We start from the raw sequence: 22,554 nt of genomic DNA, 5'->3' as shown, positions 1-22,554 counted from the left end.
GATAGAGCAATCTGACTGAGCGATGGAAGGCACCAGCAGGCCCGTAAGCATGCATTCAAACAGCACTTGTGTGTTTGCCAGCAGCTGTTTATGACTTCAAGCCTATCCACTCCTGAGATTAGGCTCGTGTAACCGATGTGAAATGGCAAGCTAGTTAGCGAGGTCCACGCTAATAGCGTTTAAAACGTCACTCGCTCTGAGAATTGGAGTGGTTGTTCCCCTTGCTCTGCAAGGGTCGCGGCTTTTGTGGAGCGATGGGTAATGCTGCTTTGAGGGTGGCTGTTGTCGTTGAGTTCCTGGTTTGAGCCCAGGGAGGAGCGAGGAGAGGGACAGAAGCTATACTGTTACACTGGCAATACCAAAATGCCTCTAAGAACATCCAATAGTCAAAGGTTAATGAAATACAAATAGAGAAATAGCCCTATAATTCCTATAATAACTTCACCCTAAAACTTCTCACCTGGGAATATTGAAGACTCATGTTAAAAGGAACCACCACTTTATATGTTCTCATGTTCTGAGCAAGGATCTTAAACGTTAGCCTTCTTACATGGCACATATTGCACTTTTACTTTCTTCTCCAGCACTTTGTTTTTGCATTATTTAAACCAAATTGAACATGTTTCATTATTTATTTGAGGCTAAATTGATTTTATTGATGTATTATATTAAGTTAAATAAGTGTTCATTCATTATTGTTGTAATTGTCATTATTACAAATAAATATTTTTTTTTAATATACATTTTTTCATAAATTGGCCGATTAATCTGTATCGGTTTTTTTTGGTCCTCCAATAATCGGTATCGGCGTCGAAAAATCATAATCGGTCGACCTCTAGTTTCCACTCTATAAATTGATGTGTTTTGGTAAAAAAGTGTGTTTCCTAAACATAAAGACAAAAATGTCTATACCTTTCAGCTCTAATACTAGGGTTGGGCATCGTAATACCATCAAGGGATTTACACTATTACCAAGGGGGCGCCCAAAAAATGCCAACAAGCCCATTGGGCATCTATTACCAGAATGCTAACAAAATTAGCACAATAGCGAATTTCCAAGGAGGCTGATAGTTTGATATGCAAACGAGGGAATCCAGCTCATAAAGTTATACCTATAAGTAGAAGCTATTTAAATGTAATTCTTTTGGTGATTTTGGACATTTACAAGCGAATGTGAATGAGAGATAATATGCAAATGAGCAATGATTTGACGCATCAATGGCTCTCCAGCAGCATGTCTACAACCTGTGTCTTTGTGGAGTCTGGAGTTGCATGTAAGTGAATGAGCTTACAATGAAAAAGCATTTTTTTTCTCCAAAATTGATGCATGGCTATCACATTTCTAATGTTTAGGCCTATCAAAGAAAGCTACATTTCCTAATGTTTTGCTTAAAGTTAACCTTGCAATTTACCTGAGAAAGATAGTCTGGCTACGCCGAGAAAAATAACGGAGAAAAGTAGCTACACATCATTCAGAGCCCTGTGATGATAGAATGCAATTTATGAATTGTTGTGAATTGAGTTTAGAAGTACAACTGAAGCACAAACTTAGTCTGATGCCGAGCAGAAAATACAAACATTTAAAATCAACATTTACAAAACTCAGCAAGACAATTCTGCATTAACACGACTCCACCCCACAGGGCCGACATCCCCGTTATTTGCAAGAGGAAGCGACGCAGGTACAGAGGACAAAGAGCCGGATGCCTGGTCAGGACCAGGAGAAAGTGAGTGGGACAGCTGCCATTGCCGTCAATACTACTCACCAACGTGCAATCATTGCACAATAAATTAGACAAGGTACGAAAACGATTATCCTTCCAACGGGACATCAAAAACTAATATCCTATGTGTCATGGAATCGTGGCTGAATGACAACATGGATATTCAGCTATCAGGAGACACTGCACCGGGAAGATAGAACAGCACACTCCGGTAAGACAAGGTGGGGGGGGGGGGGGGGTGGTCTGTGCATATTTGTAAACAACAGCTGGTGCACGAAATCTAAGGAAGTCTCTAGATGTTGCTCGCCTGAAGTAGAGTATATTGTGATAAATTGCCGGCCACATTACTTGCCTAGAGAGTGCTCAGCTATACTTTTCGTGGCTGTTTATTTACCACCATAAACAGATGCGGGCACGAAGACTGCTTATTTCCTTATCCAGCTGACTGAATGCAAACAGGAAACCACTCAGAGGCAGAGCTCCTAGTGGCCGAAGACTTTAATGCAGAGGAACGTAAATCAGTTCTACCAAATTTCTATAACATGTTAAATGTGCAACCAGAGGGGAAAAAAACTCTAGATCACCTGTACTCCACACAGAGATGCGTACAAAGCTCTCCCACGCCCTCCATTTGGTAAATCCGACCACAACTCTATCCTCCTGATTCCTGCTTACAAGCACAAATTAAAGCAGGAAGCACCAGTGTCTATAAAAAAAGTGGTCAGATGAAGCAGATGCTAAACGACAGGACTGTTTTGCCATCACAGACTGGAACATGTTCCGGGATTCTTCCGATGGCATTGAAGAGTACACCACATCAGTCACTGGCTTTATCAATAAATGCGTTGAAGACATCATCCCCACAGTGAATGTACGTAAATACCCCAACCAAAAGCCATGGATTCCAGTTAACATTCGGACTGAGCTAAAAGGTAGAGCTGCCGCTTTCAAGGTGAAGGACTCTAACCCAGAAGCTTACAAGAAATCCTGCTATTCCCTGCGACGAACCACCAAACAGGCAAGACGAGCTCTGACGCTCGTCTTATGTGGCAGGGCTTGCAAACTATTACATACTACAAAGGGAAGCATAGCCGAGAGCCGCCCAGTGACACGAGCCTACCAGATGAGCCAAATCACTTCTTATGCTCGATTCAAGACAAGAAACAATGAGGCATTGCATGAGCATCAGCTGCTCCGAACGACCTTAAAACAGATCAACATACACAAGGCTGCGGGGCCAGACGGATTACCAGGACGTATGCTCCGGGCATGTGCTGACCAAATTGCAGGTGTCTTCACTGACATTTTCAACACGTCCCTGATTGAGTCTAATACCAACATGTTTCAAGCAGACCACCATAGTCCCTGTGCCCAGGAACACAAAGGTAACCTGCATAAATGACTACAGACCCGTAGCACTCACGTCCGTAGCCATGAAGTGCTTTGAAAGGCTGGTAATGGCTCACATCAACACCATTATCCCAGAAACCCTAGACCGCACCCCAAATTGCATTACAGCCAAACAGATACACAGATGATGCAATCTCTATTGCACTCCACACTGCCTTTTCCCACCTTGCCAAAAGGAACACTTACGTGAGAATGCTATTCATTGACTACAGCTCAGCGTTCAACACCATAGTGCCCTCAAAGTTCATCACAAAGCTAAGGATCCTGGGACTAAGCACCTCCCTCTGCAACTGGATCCTGGACTTCCTGACGGGCCAACCCCAGGTGGTGAGGGTAGATAGCAACACATCTGCCACGCTGATCCTCAACACTGGAGCGTGCTCAGTCCCCTTCTGTACTCCCTGTTCACCCACGACTGCATGGCCAGGGACAACCCCAACACCATCAAGTTTGCAGACGACACAGCAGTGGTAGGCCTAATCACCGACAATGAGACAGCCTATAGGGAGGAAGTCAGAGACCGGGCCGGGTGGTGCCAGAATAACAACCTATCCCTCAATGTAACCAAGACAAAGGAGATGATTGAAGACTACAGCAAAAGGAGGACCGAGCACACCCCCATTCTCATCGACGGGGCTGTAGTGGAGCAGGTTGAGAGCTTCATGTTCCTAGGTGTCCACATCAACAAACTAGAATGATCCAAAAATACCAAGACAGTCGTGAAGAGGGCACGACAAAGCCTATTCCCCTCAGGAAACGAAAAAGATTTGGCATGGGACTTGAGATCCTCAAAACGTTTTACAGCTACAACGTCGAGAGCATGTTGCATCACTGCCTGGTACGGCAATTGCTCAGCCTCTGACCGCAAGGCACTATAGAGGGTAGTGCGTACGGCCCAGTACATCACTGGGGCTAAGCTGCCTGCCATCCAAGACCTCTACACCAGGCAGTGCCAGGAGAAGGCCCTAAAAATTGTCTAAGACCCCAGCCACCCCAGTCATAGACTGTTCTCTCTACTACCGTATGGCAAGCGGTACCAGAGTGCCAAGTCTAGGACAAAAAGGCTTCTCAACAGTTTTTACCCCCACGTCATAAGACTCCTGAACAGGTAATCAAATGGCTATCCGGACTATTTGCATTGTGTTCACTGTAAGGTCTACCCGTTGTACTCGGCGCACGTGACAAATAAACATTGATTTGATAAGTTTAACTTGATATACATGGAGACTTGATCAAGCAAGACCGATTGACTACCTCCTTGTCTCTTGAATCAAAATGTTAAAAAAGTATTGATAGGAGAGCATGCAATCTGATCATCATCTAATTGGCCTTCACATAACTCACAGAAATTCCGCGTGGACATCGGACATTTAAGGAAAGTCTACTGGAGGACAATTTATTCTTAACTAGGACAAAATCATTTATAACTGCATTTTTTTCGGTACAATATAAAATCAGCAAAAAATAAATTTCCCCTTTTCAGGACCCTGTCTTTCAAAGAGTTTGTAAACATTCAAATAACTTTATAGATCTTCATTGCAAAGGGTTTTAAAACACTGTTTCCCATGCTTGTTCAATGAACCATAAACAATTAATGAACATGCACCTGTGGAACGGTCGTTAAGACACCAACAGCTTACAGACGGTAGGCAATTAAGGTCTCAGTTATGAAAACATATGACACTAAAAGAGGCCTTTCTACTGACTCTGAAAAACACCAAAAGATGTCCAGGGTCCCTGCTCATCTGCGTGAACGAAGTGCCTTAGGCATGCTGCAAGGTGGCATGATGACTGCAGATGTGGCAAGGGCAATAAATTGCAACGTCTGTACTGTAAGACGTCTGGGACAGCGCAACAGGGAGACAGGACAGATAGCTGATTGTCCTCGTGTAACACCTGCACAGGATCGGTACTTCCCAACATCACACCTGCGGGACAGGAACAGGATGGCAACAACTGCACAATCCGTCCATCAGTGCTCAGATTGTCCACAATAGGCTGAGAGAGGCTGGACTGAGGGCTTGTAGGCCTGTTGTAAGGCAGGTCTTCACCAGACATCACCGGCAACAACGTCACCTATGGGAACAAATGCCAGATAAGACTGGCAAAAAGCACTCTTCACTGATGAGTCGCGGTTTTGTCTTGCCAGGGGTGACGGCCAGATTCGCGTTTATCATCGAAGGAATGAGCGTTACACAGAGGCCTGTACTCTGGAGCGGGATCGATTTGGAGGTGGAGGGTCTGTCATGGTCTGGCGTAGTGTGTCACAGCATCATTGGACTGAGCTTGTTGTCATTGCAGGCAATCTCAATGCTGTGCATTACAGGGAAGACATTCTCCTTCCCCAATGTGGTACACTTTCTGCAGGCTCATCCTGACATGACCCTCCAGCATGACAATGCCACCAGCCATACTGCTCGTTCTGTGCGTGATTTCCTGCAAGACAGGAATGACAGTATTCTGCCATGGCCAGTGAAGAGTCCAGATCTCAATCCCATTGAGCACGTCTGGAACCTGTTGGATCGGAGCGTGAGGGCTAGGGCCATTCCCCCCAGAAATATATGGGAACTTGCACGTGCCTTGGCGGAAGAGTGGGGTAACATCTCACAGCAAGAACTGGCAAATCTGGTGCTGTCCTTGAGGAGATGCACTGCAGTACTTAATGCAGCTGGTGGCCACACCAGATACTGACTGTTACCCCCTTTGTTCAGGGACACATTACATTTCAGTTAGTCACATGTCTGTGCCACTTGTTACATTTACGTCTCAGTTGTTGAATCTTACATTCATACTTGCACATACTTACACATGTTAAATTTGAACATATAAATGCAGTTGCAGTTGTCTGAGATTATGTTCAGCAAATCCCCTTGTTTGGGGGTACCTTTAAATGTACCTTCAGAGGTCATTCAATTCAATATTCATCAATGATAAAAAAGCAGTTACTGGCTTAAGAGACAAGACTAAAGGGAAATACATGAACTAATAGCACAGGTAAATAGAAATGAAAAAATGTACTTTTGAGATATAAAACAAATTAGAGGAAAAACAAAAATAACTGGAGGAACTTATTGAGTAATGATCTAATGTAATCTATTACAAAAAAATTACAAAACAAATACAAAAAAAGCACCAAATTCTTCTAGAATCTCCAACACAGGAACTCTACCAAAAATTATTTGCAGAAACTAGTCAAAGACCGTCATCTATGATTCTCCGAATTAAATTTTAAAGTATTAAGTATTTAAGTATTTTAAGAAGATGTTCCTTTTCAGTCTCATCCTTTGAATGACGATTACGGTAAGGAATCCCCCCCCAAAAAAATATTATTAACAAATGCACAAAAAGATCATTGTGAAGGCAAAACTAGAGGAATAACTTTGAGGCTATTAAATCCTTTAAGTCTAGAAAAACACCAGGGCTTGATTGAATACCAGCACAGGTATGTCAAGCGGCAGGGTAGCCTAGTGGTTAGAGCGCTGGACTAGTAACCGGAAGGTTGCGAGTTCAAACCCCCGAGCTGACAAGGTACAAATCTGTCGTTCTGCCCCCGAACAGGCAGTTAACCCACTGTTCCCAGGCCGTCATTGAAAATAAGAATTTGTTCTTAACTGACTTGCCTGGTTAAATAAAGGTAAAAAAAGCAGCATTTTTTGATATACTCAAAGCCCAATGATTAGTATGTTTTAACTACACCTTTAGAAATGGTAGCCTGTCAGGAACTCAGAAGGTCTGATTTCACTATTATTAAAACAAGACCCGGATGGCAAATATAAAAGATCAAAATCCATCCAAAAAAAACTGGCCTTTCGATAAAGCAAGACTGGATTTTATATATAATATTTTTTCCATTTCAGTGAGTTTCTTATTCAAATGGGTAAAAGTAACGCATTAGCAACCCCAGGCGTAAAACAAATAGCAGCTACTTCTTATAGAGTTTTGAATTGTCAAGAGAAGTTAAACAAGGGTCACGATATTTATTCGTTATGGCCATCCAAATGTTAGCTATTCAAATCAGATCAAATAACTGTAGAGCACATATGTCAGAGTCAAGGCCCGCGGGCCACATGCCCTTAAAACGGCCCCTGGGATGATCTTGATTTATTATTAGAACCGGCCCGCTGATGCAAGCCGGCAGCCCGCAGTTTACACGCACCAATACTACATTTCCCACAATGCAACGGTGACGCATCCGAGCAGTAGGCTGCTTCATTTCAATATTTATTGGCACAGCAGTCGTCAGCATCACAGTAAAATTAACTTTCAGATACCCATCAAAAATGGCAAAACGGAAGGTGGACACTGAGAACCGGGGTTTCAAACAAGGTGGGAGTCGGAGTATATGTTCACGGAGGTAGCTGGAAAACCTGTGTGTCTTCTGTGTGGAGAAAGTGTGGCGGTACTGAAAGAGTATAATCTGAGACGACATTAAAACGAAACACGCGGACAAAAACAAGAATATGGACATGGAACAAAGGCTACAAAAGGCAGAGGAATTAAAACGAGGCCTCAAATCTCGACAGGCTCTGTTCAAAAAAGCCAAATCACAAGGCCAGGCTGCTGTCAAGGCCAGTTTTATTTTGGCAGAAGAGATCGCTAAATCAGCCCGGCCATTTACGGAGGGGGATTTCATCAAAAACTGCATGATTAAAGTTTGTGACGAAGTTTGCCCAGAAAAAGGCAACTCTTTTTAAATGTGAGTCTGAGCAGAAACACCATTGCCGAGAGAGTAGACCAGTTGTCCATCAATCTAAAAGAGCAGCTTGTGAAAAAGGGAAAAGATTTCATTGCATATTCCTTGGCTGTGGATGAGAGCACCGACATTTCTGACATTGCCCAGTTGTCAATTTTCAAATTTGTCTTTTGTGTCTGTTGAAAATTAAAGATTACTGACAGAGCCATAAGAAAATATTGCTTTATTTATCTGATCATATTGGAATATATTTGTTAGGTTTTCAGTAGGTTCAATTAGGTTCACTAGACTATATGCGTCATTTAAAAATTTTTCAATGAACATTCGAACAGTCCGGCCCTCGGCTTGTAGCTAAATTTTTTATTTGGCCCTCCGTCCATTTGACTTTGACACCCCTGCTGTAGAGGATTAGAAATCCAATGCTTAAAAACAGAAGGTGTCCATGTATGCTGATGACTCAAGTTTAATATCACGTCCGCAAACTCGATCCCTGCAATGTCTCAATGAAGATCTAGATTATTTTTCTGTACTCTCTGGACTAAAACCTAATTATGATAAGTGTACAAAATTACATATTGGATCTTTAAAAAATACAACTTTTGCATTACCCTGCAGTTTACCTATAAAATGGTGACGTAGACATACTTGGTATTCATATCACAAAATATATAAATAAGCGCTCCACAATGAATTTCAATAAACAAGATCCTGCAACCATGGAGAGTTAAATACCTGTCTATTTATGGAAAAAATTCATGGATTAACTCCTTAGTCATATCATGACTCGGATTACTCACTTATGGCGCTGCCTACTCCTGATGATTCGTTTTCCAATCACACAAGTAAAAAATATTTTGCTTCAACTGGGATGCTAAACCAGACAAGAGAAGTGCCTATCTATAATGAATATGAAATGGGTGGGTTGAGATTATTAAATATAAAAGCAATAAACCTCTAAAACTTCACTTGTACAAAAGTTTTACTTGAACCCAAAATGGTTCTCAAGTAGATAACTAAGAGAAATAATCCATTGTTTAAAAATTGCCCTTTTGTGCCGCTTACCACGTCTTATTTTCCATTAATTGAAAATGAAATCTTTACAAAATCTCTCCTTTTCAAACAAGCATTGAAGAGCTGGTTACAATTTCACCCCCTTGAAAAGATAAATATTATGGTTCAACTCAAATGTGCTGGTTGAAAAAGGAGTTCGTGGCAGTGGGATGATGTAGGGAACTGGTCTGTGTCCAATTCAAGGATCAAAACTGGCAGAAGAATACAAATAGCATAAATAGGATGGTTGAGGTGCAACACTACTAAAAATTATATTTTATAACGAATGCACTTTCTCCAGCGGTGGAAAGCGGTCGGAGTTTCTCTGTTATTTGAGCGGTTCTTGCTATAATATGGACTTGGTCTTTAACCAAATTGGGCTCTTCTGTATTACACCCCTACCCTACAACACAACTGATTGGCCCAACCACAATAAGGAAAGAAATTCCACATATAACATTTAATAGAGAAATCAAAACAATGAAATGACATACGAATGAATCATGTAGTAACCAAAAAAAGAAGTGTTAAACAAATCAAAATATATTTTATTTAGGTGTTTCTTTCAAGTAGCCACCCTTTGCCTTAATGACAGCTAAGCACACACTTGGCATTCTCTCAACCAGCCTCATGAGGTAGTCACCTGGAATGCATTTCAATTAACAAGTGTGCCTTGTTAAAAGTTAGCTTGTGGAATTTCTTTCCTTAATGCATTTGAGCCCATCCGTTGTGTTGTGACAAAGTAGGGTTGGTATACAGAAGATGGCCCTATTTGGTAAAAGACCAAGTCCATGTTATGGCAGGAACAGCTCAAATAAGCAAAGAGAAATGACAGTCCATCATTACTTTGAGACATGGTCAGTCAATGTGAAAAATGTCAAGAACATTGAAAGTTTCTTCAAGTGCAGTCGCAAAAACCATCAAACGCTAACTATTATGAAACTGGGTCTTATGATGAAACTGGACCGCCACAGAAAAGACCCAGAGTTAACTCTGAGGTGTTTCCACAAGTATAGGGTATAAAAGGATGTATCTGTTCAATTTGTATTTCTTTATATGTCCAATAAAAAATATTAGGGATGCACGATTAAAAAAAATTGGTGAACATATTGGAATTGGCCGATAATAGCTAAAAATGCCAAAATCGGTATCGGCCGATGTTAAAAACAGATGTTCCAGCTGCCATGTATACCTATATAACGTTGGTACATTACGTAATAACAGCACGTAAAATTTTGCGATGCATGTGCAACACAGCATTCCTAACCAAGTCCACACAATGTCTGCTGTGTGGATCGAGCAGTCATTTGAAAAATAAAATTTCAGCGAGACAACTCAAAGGCGAAATCCATTAAAGCCAACATAATGGAATTCATGCCCTTGACAATCGACCGTTCTCTGTCGTAGGTGATGTTGGTTTTCGCCAACTGGTCGAGCACCGGTACACACTACCAACTGGGCTATTTTTCAGATGTTGCCCTACTGGAGTTACACAGTAACGGTGTCACTGCTATTAGCTTCACAACATATATACTACGGAACACTGTTTGCGTCTTTGTGTGTCAAAAAATATAAAGTAGCACTGTCAAAGCTGTGCAAAAACATCTGCAAACAAGCAAACACCACCCACAAACCATGAGTTTACAATACCGCGTTGGTAATAAAGCATAATTTGTTCAACCGCAACTTCTGGGATAGCTATTTTTAGCTTGGTACCTAGCTAGCACCAACACAACCAGCCTGAAAACAATGACCTACAGAAACTGCAGTAATTTTCATTATTCTTAGCAATGATTTTGGAATCCTTGTGAGTAAGTATTAGCTAGGTTGACACTTATCGCACACCTATTGAAATTTAACTTCAGTTCATGCAAATAAATAGCTGGCCAGCTACTTAACCCTGTTGCCCAAAGCTAATGTTATAAGCAGCCAGCTAGCTTCATCTGGCTCGTGAGGGTCAATGAACCGAGTTAAGTGTTGTGAAGCTAGCCACAATAAGGAATTTGCGGTTAGCATTCAAATGCAATTCTTGAGGTGGAGTAACTCTGCAAGATCACGGTCAAACCTGTTTTTAATTTTCTTTATGGGGGCATGTTTGTTAATAATACCACTGAAAATATAAAGGTCCAAGCTGATCATATACCATTTAACAGAGGCCAGTTCACGAAGGAAGGCTTGCTCATTAAAGTTTGACAAATCAGAACAGGTTGTTTCACTGAGCAGCCATTACGAACACAGGCTGTAAAACAGTGATCACTAAAGTCATTACAGAAAACACCAGACTGATTATTTGTGAGGATAACATCGAGGTGAGTAGCCTTTTCTGAGTGTATGGAGTCAACCAGTGCTTCCGCACATTGGCTAACCGGGCTATCGGCAGTTTCCCACCACCCGCCAACCCCTTTTTACGCTACTGCTAATCTCTGTTCATCATATATGCATAGTCACATTAACCATACCTACATGCACATACTACCTCAATAAGCCTGACTAACCGGTGTCTGTATGTAGCCTTGCTACTGTTATTTTCAAATGTCTTTTTACTGTTGTTTTACTTCTTTACTTACACCCACCTTTTTGGTCGCACTATTGGTTAGAGCCTGTAAGTAAGCATTTCACTCTAAGGTCTACACCTGTTGTATTCAGCACACGTGACAAATAAACTTTGATTCAGGGAGTCCCATTGCTTTAAGACTTGGTCAGGTGGTTTAAGCATGTCCCAGTTTAAGTCACCAAGCAGGACAAATTCAGACTTAGTGTAAGGGGCCAGGATAGAGCTTAGGGCAGATAGAGTACAGGCCAGTGCTGATGGAGGACGATAGCACCCAGCAACAGATAAGTTATTTGAAAGTTGAATGCATAAAACCAGCTAATCACATTTTTAGTGTACAGACTTGGTTGAGATAAACCGAGCACTGAAGGTGATCCTTGGTAAAGATTGCCACTCCCCCACATTTGGAAGATCTGTCTTGCCGAAAAAGGTTACAACCAGAAAGGTTAACGTCAGTATTCAAAACACTCGTCTCAGTAATGACCAACACATCTGGATTGGAGCTGTGAACACACTTTCAATTGCTCTATTTTAAGTAATAAGCTTCTAGTGTTAACGTGCAGGCACAAAATGAAAAACATACTGAACACAGTGTAATACAAATGGGCTAAATAACAATGGGATTTAAAATGTATAAAATGTATTATAATGGCAATATTATTATACATCATGTTTTGTTATTTTAACAAATTTTATTTGTTATTTTAACAAATAATTATTATTTTACTGTTACCATAACTCCAGTAATCTTTCATTGTAATGCTGTTAAAAAATATAATGTCAATGTTATAATATTATTTGGGCTATTCACTTTGATATTGTTAAACAACGTTTCAAGTCTGCTAACATTTCCTAATAAAATGTTATGCCGGCCATTTGTATATATTTTTTAATCATCTTTGTGTGACTTATATTTTGAAGGGAAATCGCCAAGGTCAGCGCTTTATTCTTGCAAGGTCTTGCTATGACCTCTGAGAAGCCAGCAAGAATAAGCAAGTGTAGAACGACGCCTACGCAGAGTCCCTACTTCCGTTTTTCAGTGGAAACGGAAGTTGTAAAATACTTAGAGATATTAGAGAAATGAGATAGATATCACATTGGATATGACAGGAAGGAACATAACGCCTCAGCTAGCAGACTGTTGATCAATCGCGTTCACATTATCATGCTGCGTCACTTGTTGATAAGAACAGCGTCACGCACTCACTTCTCAAAGTCAGGCTAAGGATCAAGAAACCTGACCATTTTTCTCAAAAGTAGGTAATGTCACGCCCAATTGACTGCCATTCCCTCCTTGAACGAGAGCTCGCCTTGTCTCGGAATCTCCCAGAATGCACCGCTCAGCCCGTGGACGACGCACCGGCAAAGCACACAACGGGGCGGGGGCTTGTATGATTCAAATTAAGTTTCCCCATCTCCTCAAATGTATCTCTGACAGCAACCCTGAAAACCGGATGTTAGCGCTTTTGTGGAACCGCATAGGTTACCATACTTAAAACATTCTCCACTCCCCTTCATCGCCCAATGCGAACCCGCCCAAGTTCTTTTCTGAGGAGCCCACTGGTTCTCTAAACGAAATCCCGGTTAAAAATAGGACCAGACCATGTACCAGTCGTCCTGCAAAACGTCAATCACTTTATCCTTTAGACGTTGGTTTCCAAAAATATTTCTAGCTAACAAGCTAGAAACTGCATTATTCTCACAACTGTTGATCTGTAACTTCATATGAGTTATATAGTCTACTAGATAACTTGACTGAGCTATTAAACAAAGGGGAAGGACCTGCTTCAATTACATTCTCACTCACACCAGATAGCTAGCTTGCTAACTATCCAGCTACTACGCTAGCTAACCAACGTCGTTACCTAGCAAGGTTGTAGCCACTAACTATTAAAGTTAGTTATCTAATATGACTGACCACAAAACATAACGTGTGAATGTTTCTAATTAAAAGATACAATTAGAAAATGTGGAAAAAAAATATGACTTTGCTAGTCTCTTTTGATTCGCTAGTTTAGCTAACGTTAGCTAGCTAGCCAACTCCTCGAGAAACGCTAACGTACTTTATGGCAGTGCCTGCCGGGCCGACAATGTAACTCTTTCAAGCAACAAAGGCACTTAATTCAAATATCCAGACGTTTAAAGATTTAAATCACGGCTCACCAACTCTGTTCTGCCGCGTTGCCCTCTGTCTTAATGGAAATGACAGCGAGTAGCAAAAGCAACTGCGGTGTGAGAGTCGAGACACCTATGTGAAGCTAGCCACAATGAGGATTGGCCACAGTTGTGCAATTTGCGGTTTGCCTTCAAAATAAAAGTTCCTCAAAGAAAGTGATGCAAATGATTAGAAAAAGTGGAATCATTCCATATTTTGACTAGAATATGCTGAACAAGGTTGGAGTGTTATATAAATTCAACAAAATATAATTAGTTAATTTGACAAAAGAAATCACACTGTGGCTGTGACTTCAGATTTGCATTGTGGGCATACTATTTCACTGCACAACCTTACCTATGGATTGTGACTCGATGAAAATAGTTATTCTACTAAGTGACACCCCCAGAACACAACTGTGAACAATTTACACAAATATTAGCGTTGTAGCTCTTATTGCGGGACTGTTGATGTGGGAAAATATACTCCCCAGTCAGAATTTTGTTCGCATTGACATTCATTTTGCACTGTACAGCATTACCTATGGATTGTGGATCAATGAAATGGGGTATCAGTGCCTGGTTTCCTCCAAATGTGACGATTGGCAGTCGGACAAAAGAGTTCCATCTTGGTTTCATCAGACCAGAGAATTTTGTTTCTCATGGTCAGTCCTTTTAGGTGTTTTTTGGCAAACTCCAAGCGGGCTGTCATGTGCCTTTTACTGAGGAGTGGCTTCAGTCTGGCCACTCTACTGTAAAATCCTGATTGGTGGAGTGCTGCAGAGATGTTGAACATCTGGAATATTTTTTTGGTACCCTTCTCCAGATCTGTGCCTCTACAAAATCATGTCTCAGAGCTCTAAAGACAATTCCTTCCTCATGCATGGCTTGGTTTTTGCTCTGACATGCACTGTCAACTGTGGGATCTTATACAGTGCCTTGCGAAAGTATTCGGCCCCCTTGAACTTTGCGACCTTTTGCCACATTTCAGGCTTCAAACATAAAGATATAAAACTGTATTTTTTTGTGAAGAATCAACAACAAGTGGGACACAATCATGAAGTGGAACGACATTTATTGGATATTTCAAACTTTTTTAACAAATCAAAAACTGAAAAATTGGGCGTGCAAAATTATTCAGCCCCTTTACTTTCAGTGCAGCAAACTCTCTCCAGAAGTTCAGTGAGGATCTCTGAATGATCCAATGTTGACCTAAATGACTAATGATGATAAATACAATCCACCTGTGTGTAATCAAGTCTCCGTATAAATGCACCTGCACTGTGATAGTCTCAGAGGTCCGTTAAAAGCGCAGAGAGCATCATGAAGAACAAGGAACGCACCAGGCAGGTCCGAGATACTGTTGTGAAGAAGTTTAAAGCCGGATTTGGATACAAAAAGATTTCCCAAGCTTTAAACATCCCAAGGAGCACTGTGCAAGCGATAATATTGAAATGGAAGGAGTATCAGACCACTGCAAATCTACCAAGACCTGGCCGTCCCTCTAAACTTTCAGCTCATACAAGGAGAAGACTGATCAGAGATGCAGCCAAGAGGTCCATGATCACTCTGGATGAACTGCAGAGATCTACAGCTGAGGTGGGAGAATCTGTCCATAGGGCAACAATCAGTCGTATATTGCACAAATCTGGCCTTTATGGAAGAGTGTCATATTTATCCTGATACCAGATTCGAATTGACACAACTCTAACACAAGCTAGCGAACTGTTAAACGTTATTTATGTACAAATATCAACACTTTACCACATTTTATTGTCACATCGCAAATATGAGCTAAAACGATGTTTTAAAAAGTTCAGATGCCAGCAGTCTAAGGCACTGCATCTCAGTGCTAGAGGCGTCACTACAGACACCCTGGTTTGAATCCAGGCTGTATCACAACCGGCCGTGATTGGGAGTCCCATGGGGCGGCGCACAATTGGCCCAGCGTCGTATGGGTTTGGTCGGTGTAGGCCGTCATTGTAAATAAGAATTTGTTCTTAACTGACTTGCCTTTAAATAAATTAAAAGGGACATAAAAATATTTTCTTACATATAAACCATTATCAACCTAGCACACCTCCATTACTTACAATGGGGAAAATACCAACAAGTTTTTCACTCGATTAAAACTCTCTCCAATTGCCTTCAAACATCATCAAACTTAAGGACTATGTAATTAACCATGTTACCTCAATATTTTGAGTCATATTGCATTTTTGTACATTACATACCTGAATTAACAGAATAAAATGATGAGACAAAGGTTAGAGGTGTTTAGTAGTAGGCATTCTCCAAGATTGAAGAAGAACCTCCAAGCAAAGCAGTATTGCCAACTCCACAGTAAGGAAAGTAGCTATTGTCTGTCCTAAAAGTCACAAAATGACGTCATCACATAATTTGCATAATTGGCCATGTGCATGTAATTGTTATGGAAGCTGTAGGAGAGAGGAATAACTTCGTGGGAGAGACCAAGTGAGTAAAAAACACCCTAAAAATGTTTAGAACTGCAAATGAACTTTCTTCTGTCGATTCCTGTTTTATTTAATGTCACAATTCCAACCCTCCTACTTTATCCGGGCTTGGGACTGGCAAAATAGACACTGGTGGAGTTACTTAGTTTTTTATTTGATTGTTTTTTAGTTTAGTTTTCTTAATTTGGTTTGGTTTTTAACCTTATGGTCCACTTAGGAGCCTACAAGAAGTCACAGTAAAACATTAACATTTTTAACCATAACATTAACATTTTTTGTATACAATCTACATTAATAACAATAATCTAAATGAACCAAAAATAGACAATAGAAAAAACTGTCAATGGCAATGTGAGAAAATTATGGTAACTAGTCTGGCCCTAATTCAGGTTAATTGTTTTTTTTTTTTTTATGTAAGGCAGGGCGGGATCAGACAGTGGCGGCTTCCCGCGTGCGTGAGGGTGGGGCCCATGGCAGCACCTGCTGCTCGTTGAGAAGAGTAAGAACAATACGTTGAGAAGAGTAAGAACAATACGTGCTTTCACGTCAGTCTCCAAAAGTCTTCAATAACACCAGAAAAAGTTGCTAGATTTTTCGCTAGTCACTTTTTTGAAAATGTGTCGCTAGAGGGGTCTGAATACTCGCTAAGTTGGCAACACTGCCCCCAAGACCTCACAATCTCACTAAAGCTCCCATTTGACGTCACAGCTCCCCCTAGTGGTAGTAATCATATACATTATACCTTGGAGGCCTAGAAAATGATACAAGGGATGGCCCCATAAAATAACAAAAATATAACAAAAATATGACAAACATTCAATGCAGATACATTGTCCATCCTAGTATTCTAATTTCTATACTGCCAAAATAATACTTTTATGTGGGGAGCTTCGGGCCACAAAAGCCTGTGAGCTCCACCACCTTGCGGGGGCTGCTGGGGTGTGTGGTACACAAGTGATGACACTCACAGTTAACACAAATATTAGCGTGTTTAGTATTATCTAGAACCATTTGTTTCACTTTCAATTATGGACTTTTATTTTATAGGTGCATTGCAAATCCCACTATTGTGGTTAATCCTTATTGTGGCTATTTTAACATAGTGCTACACAACGTCAAGTGGAGTTGACTTCGGATTTGTAGTCCACCAACACTTGAACCAGACCAGAAATGGCAAAAAATTGGGATTTGAGTTGCATAGTCACTGAAAGAGCCTTTTCGTGAGAGTAGTGATTAAACAATGCAATTTCACACTCAATTCATGCAACTACAGTACCACTCAAACGTTTGGACAACCCTTACTCATTCAAGTTTTTATAAATTTGTTTTTACTAATTTCAACATTGTAGAATAATAGTGAAGGCATCACAACTATGAAATAAAACATATGGAATCTTGTAGTAATCCAAAAAGTGTTAAACAAATCAAAAAATATTTTATATTTAAGATTATTCAAAGTAGACACCCTATGCCTTGACAGCTTTGCACACTCTTGGCATTCCCTCAACCAGCTTCATGAGGAATGCTTTTCCAACAGTCTTGAAGGAGTTTCCACATATGCTGAGCACTTGTTGGCTGCTTTTCCTTCCCTGGGGTCCAACTCATCCCAAACCATCTCAATTAGGTTGAGGTCGGTGATTGTGGAGGCCAGGTCATCTAATGCAGCACTCCATCACTCTCAATCTTGGTGAAATAGCCCTTACACAGCCTAGGGGTGCATTTCGGGTCATTGTCCTGTTGAAAAACAAATGTAAGTCCCAACAAGCGCAAAAACCAGAAGGGATGGCGTATCGCTGCAGACTGCTGTGGTGGCCACGCTGGTTAAGTGTGCCTTGAATTCTAAATAAATCAGTGTCACCAGCAAAGCACCCCCACACCATCACACCTCCCCCTCCATGCTTCACGGTAGGAACCACACATGCGGAGATCATCCATTCACCTACTCTCTGTCTCACAAAGACATGGCGGCTGGAACCAAAAATTTCATCAGACCAAAGGACAGATTTCCACCGGTCTCGTGTTTCTTGGCCCAAGCAAGACTCTTCTTATTATTGGTGTCCTTTAGTAGTGGTTTCTTTTCAGCAATTTGGCCATGAAGACCTGATTCTCGCAGTCTCCTCTGAACAGTTGATGTTGAAACTCGTCTGTTAATTTAAGCATTTATTTGGGCTGCAATTTCAGTTGGAGTAAACTCCTAATGAACATCCTCTGCAGAAGAGGTAACTCTGGGTCTTACATTCCTGTGGTGGTCCTCATGAGAGCCAGTATCATCATCACGCTTGATGGTTTTTGCAACTGCACTTGAAGAAACTTCTTGACATTTTCCAGATTGACTGACCTTCATGTGTTAAAGTAATGATGGACTGTCGTTTCTCTTTGCTTATTTGAGCTTTTCTTGCCATAATATGGACTCAGTCTTTTATCAAATCTTCTGTATACCAAATCCACCTTGTCACAACACAACTGTTTGGCTCAAATGGATTAAAATGAACTTTTAACAAGACACACCTGTTAATTGAAATGCATTCCCTGACTACCTCAAGAGTGGCTACTTTGAATAATCTCAAGTCTCAAATATATTTTGATTTGTTTAATGTTTTTGCTTACTACATGATTCCATATGTTATTTCATAGTTTTAATGTCTTCACTATAATTGTATAATGTAGAAAATGGTAAAAGAAAATATGAAAAACCCTGGAATTAATAGGTGTGTCTAAACTTTTGACTGGCACTGTATGTACAAAAAGTATTTCAGAAGATTTTGTGTTTTTTTGTGTGGCTTAATTCGTGTGAAAATACACACTTTTTTTGTGTTTCAAGTCCTGACCTTAGTTCCTTTTTGTATGTTTCTATTTTAGGTTGGTCAGGGCGTGAGTTGGGGTGGGCATTCAATGTTTTTGTTCGGTATTTCTATGTGTTTGGCCTGGTATGGTTCCCCAATTTTTTTATTTTAATTTTACCTTTTTTTAACTAGGCAAGTCAGTTAAGAACAGATTCTTATTTTCAATGATGGCCTAGGAACAGTGGGTTAACTGCCTGTTCAGGGGCAGAATGACAGATTTGTACCTTGTCAGCTCGGGGGTTTGAACTTGCAACCTTCCGGTTACTAGTCCAATGCTCTAACCACTAGGCTACCCTGCCGCCCCAATCAGAGGCAGCTGTCAATCATTGTCTCTGATTGAGAACCATACTTAGGTAGCCTGTGTTCCCCATTTTGGTTGGGTGTTAAATTTTCTGTTTGGTGTTTTCTGCACCTTACAGGACTGTTTCATTTTATTCACGTTGTTTTGTATTTCAGTGTTCAGTTAATAAAATCATGAACACGTACGACGCTGCGCTTTGGTCCACACCACAACCGGACCAAGCAGCGTGGTAACCAGGAGCAGAGGGTTCTGGACTCCTGGACTTGGGAGGAGATTTTGGACGGTAGGGGACCCTGGGCACAGGCTGGGGAATATCGCCACCCCCGGGAAGAGCTGGAGGCAGCCAAAGCCGAGGGGCGGCATTATGAGGAGTTAGCACGGCAGCGAAACAGGGACGAGCGGCAGCCCCAAAGATTTCTTGGGGGGGGGCACACAGTCTAAGTCAGGTAGGAGACCTGAGCCAACTCCCCGTGCTTACCGTGGCGAGAGGTGGACCGGGCAGGCACCGTGTTATGCTGTGAGGCTCACGGTGTCCCCAGTGCGCAGGCATAGCCCGGTGTGCTACATCGCAGCGCCTCGTATCGGCCGGGCTAGAGTGGGCATCGAGCCAGGAGAAATGAAGCCGGCTCAGAGTATCTGGTCTCCAGTGCGTCTCCTCGGCCCGGGGTATATGGCACCAGCTCTACGCACGGTGTCCCCGGTTCGCCAGCACAGTGCGGTCTGTTCCACCCCGCCGCACTTGCCGGGCTACAGGGTATCCAGCCAGGACAGGTTATTTTTAATTTTTTTACACCTTTTATTTTATCTTCATTTAACTAGGCAAGTCAGTTAAGAACACATTCTTATTTTCAATGACGGCCTAGGAACTGTGGGTTAACTGCCTCGTTCAGGGGCAGAAAGACAGATTTTCACCTTGTCGGCTCGGGGGATCCAATCTTGCAACCTTACAGTTAACTAGTCCAATGCAATAATGACCTGCCTCTCTCTCGTTGCCCTCCACAAGGAGACTGCCTGTTACGCAAATGCAGTAAGCCAAGGTAAGTTGCTAGCTAGCATTAAACTAATCTTATAAAAACAATCAATCATAATCACTAGTTAACGACACATGGTTGATGATATTACTAGATATTATCTAGCGTGTCCTGTGTTGCATATAATCTGACTGAGCATACAAGCATACAAGTATCTAAGTATCTGACTGAGCGGTGGTAGGCAGAAGCAGGCGCGTAAACATTCATTGAAACAGCACTTTTGTGCGTTTTGCCAGCACTCTTCCTTGTGCGTCAAGCATTGCACTGTTTATGACTTCGAACCTATCAACTCCAGAGATGAGGCTGGTGTGACCGAAGTGAAATGGCTGGCTAGTTAGCGCGCGCTAATAGCGTTTCAAACGTCACTCGCTCTGAGCCTTGGGGTGGTTGTTTCCCTGGCTCTGCATGGGTAACGCTGCTTCAATGTGGTGGCTGTTGTCGTTGTGTTGCTGGTTCGAGCCCAGGGAGGAGCGAGGAGAGGGACGGACGCTATACTGTTAAGACTTATCTACTTGAGGCTAAATTGATTTTATTGATGTATTATATTAAGTTAAAATAAGTGTTAATTCAGTATTGTTGTAATTGTCATTATTACAAATACATTTTTTATTTAAAAAACAACAACATTAAAATCGGCCGATTTAATCTGTATCGGCGTAGAAAAATCATAATCGGTCGACCTCTAGTGTCAATCATGGATTTACCTAGGCTACTGTAACAAGGCAGTTGCCAGCATTATTGGCCTACTGCCTCTGCTCAGAGACCTACTAGGATTTCATGGCAATGGCTGTTCGAGCCCACTGCGCCACTCGGGAGGCCATCCATCCTGTTCTGATCTAATGAGATGGATGTAGGATTTTCTACGGCCTAGAATCGAGGCCTTTCCCAGTCATGAAGGACAAAGCTAGGCCAATGGTGAAGAGTGAACTCAAGTTGGGGTTATATGTCAGACTCTCTTATAACACTTTGCCCAACATGTTATACCCCAGAGGTTGTAAATGAACCCTTATAAAGGTGATATAACTTGTATCATTATTATAGGTCTATGAAACCCTTAGCCGAATGGCTTTAGACTGAGCATTTCTCAACATAGCCTTGTTTAAAATGCATAATGAAGAAAATTGTGTAATGGTGGCTCCACGAAATATGTCATGCGTTATGAAGAAAATTGTGTAGGCCTACTGTTGCCTACAGGGAAAAAAGGGTCTTTCTGACGACAAGTTTACCAGTATCCCAAATTATTAAGCGAAAACAAGCACAGAAAACAGTATTGGCATTAATAAACAAAACAACAATGTAAGGCTACTATTATATCATAATCATTTTGGTGACAACCTGGTTGATTAACAATATTGTGTTAACGCATTTAAAAATTATATATATAAATAAATGTGGGACACAAAAAAATAGTGTAGAACATCATTGCCCATCATGCATTGCTCTAATAACTTTCTAAATATTGTTCCTTAGTTTGCCCCCCAAAAATGTATTTTCCTATGAATGAAGTCGCACAAAAATGAGTCTTTTCCTACATATTAAGTCGCATAAAGATGTGTCTTTTCACATGAATTAAGCCACACAAAAACAGGAAATCTGCTGAAATATTTTTGTACATATTTGCACAAATTGAGTGTCATATTGTGTATATGCTTTTTATTTATAGGTTGGAATAATACTGTGAAATTAGCATGATGCACTTTTAGTGTAAGAGCTGAAAGACCACCTGAAATTACATCTTGCTTGGCTGGGTGTTTTTTTTTATATTTATTTTTTACCATTAACAAAGAGTTATCCCAATACATTGCATGGACTCACTCTGTGTGCAATAATAACGTTTAACATGATTTTTGAATGACTACCTAATCTCTGTACCCCACACATACAGATAATTGTACCTCAGTCGAACAGTGAATTTCAAATACAGATTCAACCACAAAGACCAGGGAGGTTTTCCAATGCTTCGCCAAGAAGGGCAGATATTGGTAGATTGGTCAAAAAAATGAAAAACAGACATTTAATATCCCTTTGAGCATAGTGAAGTTATAAATTACACCTTGGATGGTGTATCAATACACACAGTTACTACAATGACACAGGTGTCCATTTCCTATTTTTTTTATCTAAAGTTGAAGTCAGAAGTTTACATTCACCTCCTCCAAATACATTTAAACTCAGTTTTTCACAATTCCTGACATTTAATCAGAGTAAAAATTCCCTGTCTTAGGTCAGTTAGGATCACCACTTTATTTTAAGAATGTGTCATGTCAGAATAATAGTAGAGAGAATTATTTATTTCAGCTTTTATTTCTTTCATCACATTCCC

General features: G+C 41.0%; 1 protein-coding gene across 2 annotated transcripts in view; it reads right to left on the bottom strand.

The window, feature by feature from the left end:
- The window catches only part of ogdha (oxoglutarate dehydrogenase a), a 74,324-nt gene extending 60,628 nt beyond the window's left edge, over positions 1 to 13,696 (bottom strand). For both annotated transcript variants that reach the window (XM_064974364.1, XM_064974357.1), the window contains exon 1: positions 13,592 to 13,696. The gene's annotated coding sequence lies outside the window, so the exon portion shown is untranslated. The remainder of the gene's footprint in view (positions 1 to 13,591) is intronic.
- Between the last annotated feature and the right edge of the window lie 8,858 nt (positions 13,697 to 22,554).

Source organism: Oncorhynchus masou, chromosome 1 (assembly GCF_036934945.1).
Source record: "Oncorhynchus masou masou isolate Uvic2021 chromosome 1, UVic_Omas_1.1, whole genome shotgun sequence".
In the NCBI taxonomy this organism is placed as follows: Eukaryota; Metazoa; Chordata; class Actinopteri; order Salmoniformes; family Salmonidae; genus Oncorhynchus; species Oncorhynchus masou.
Note: the sequence above shows the minus strand (reverse complement) of the source record. Positions and strands in the feature narration are given on the sequence as shown.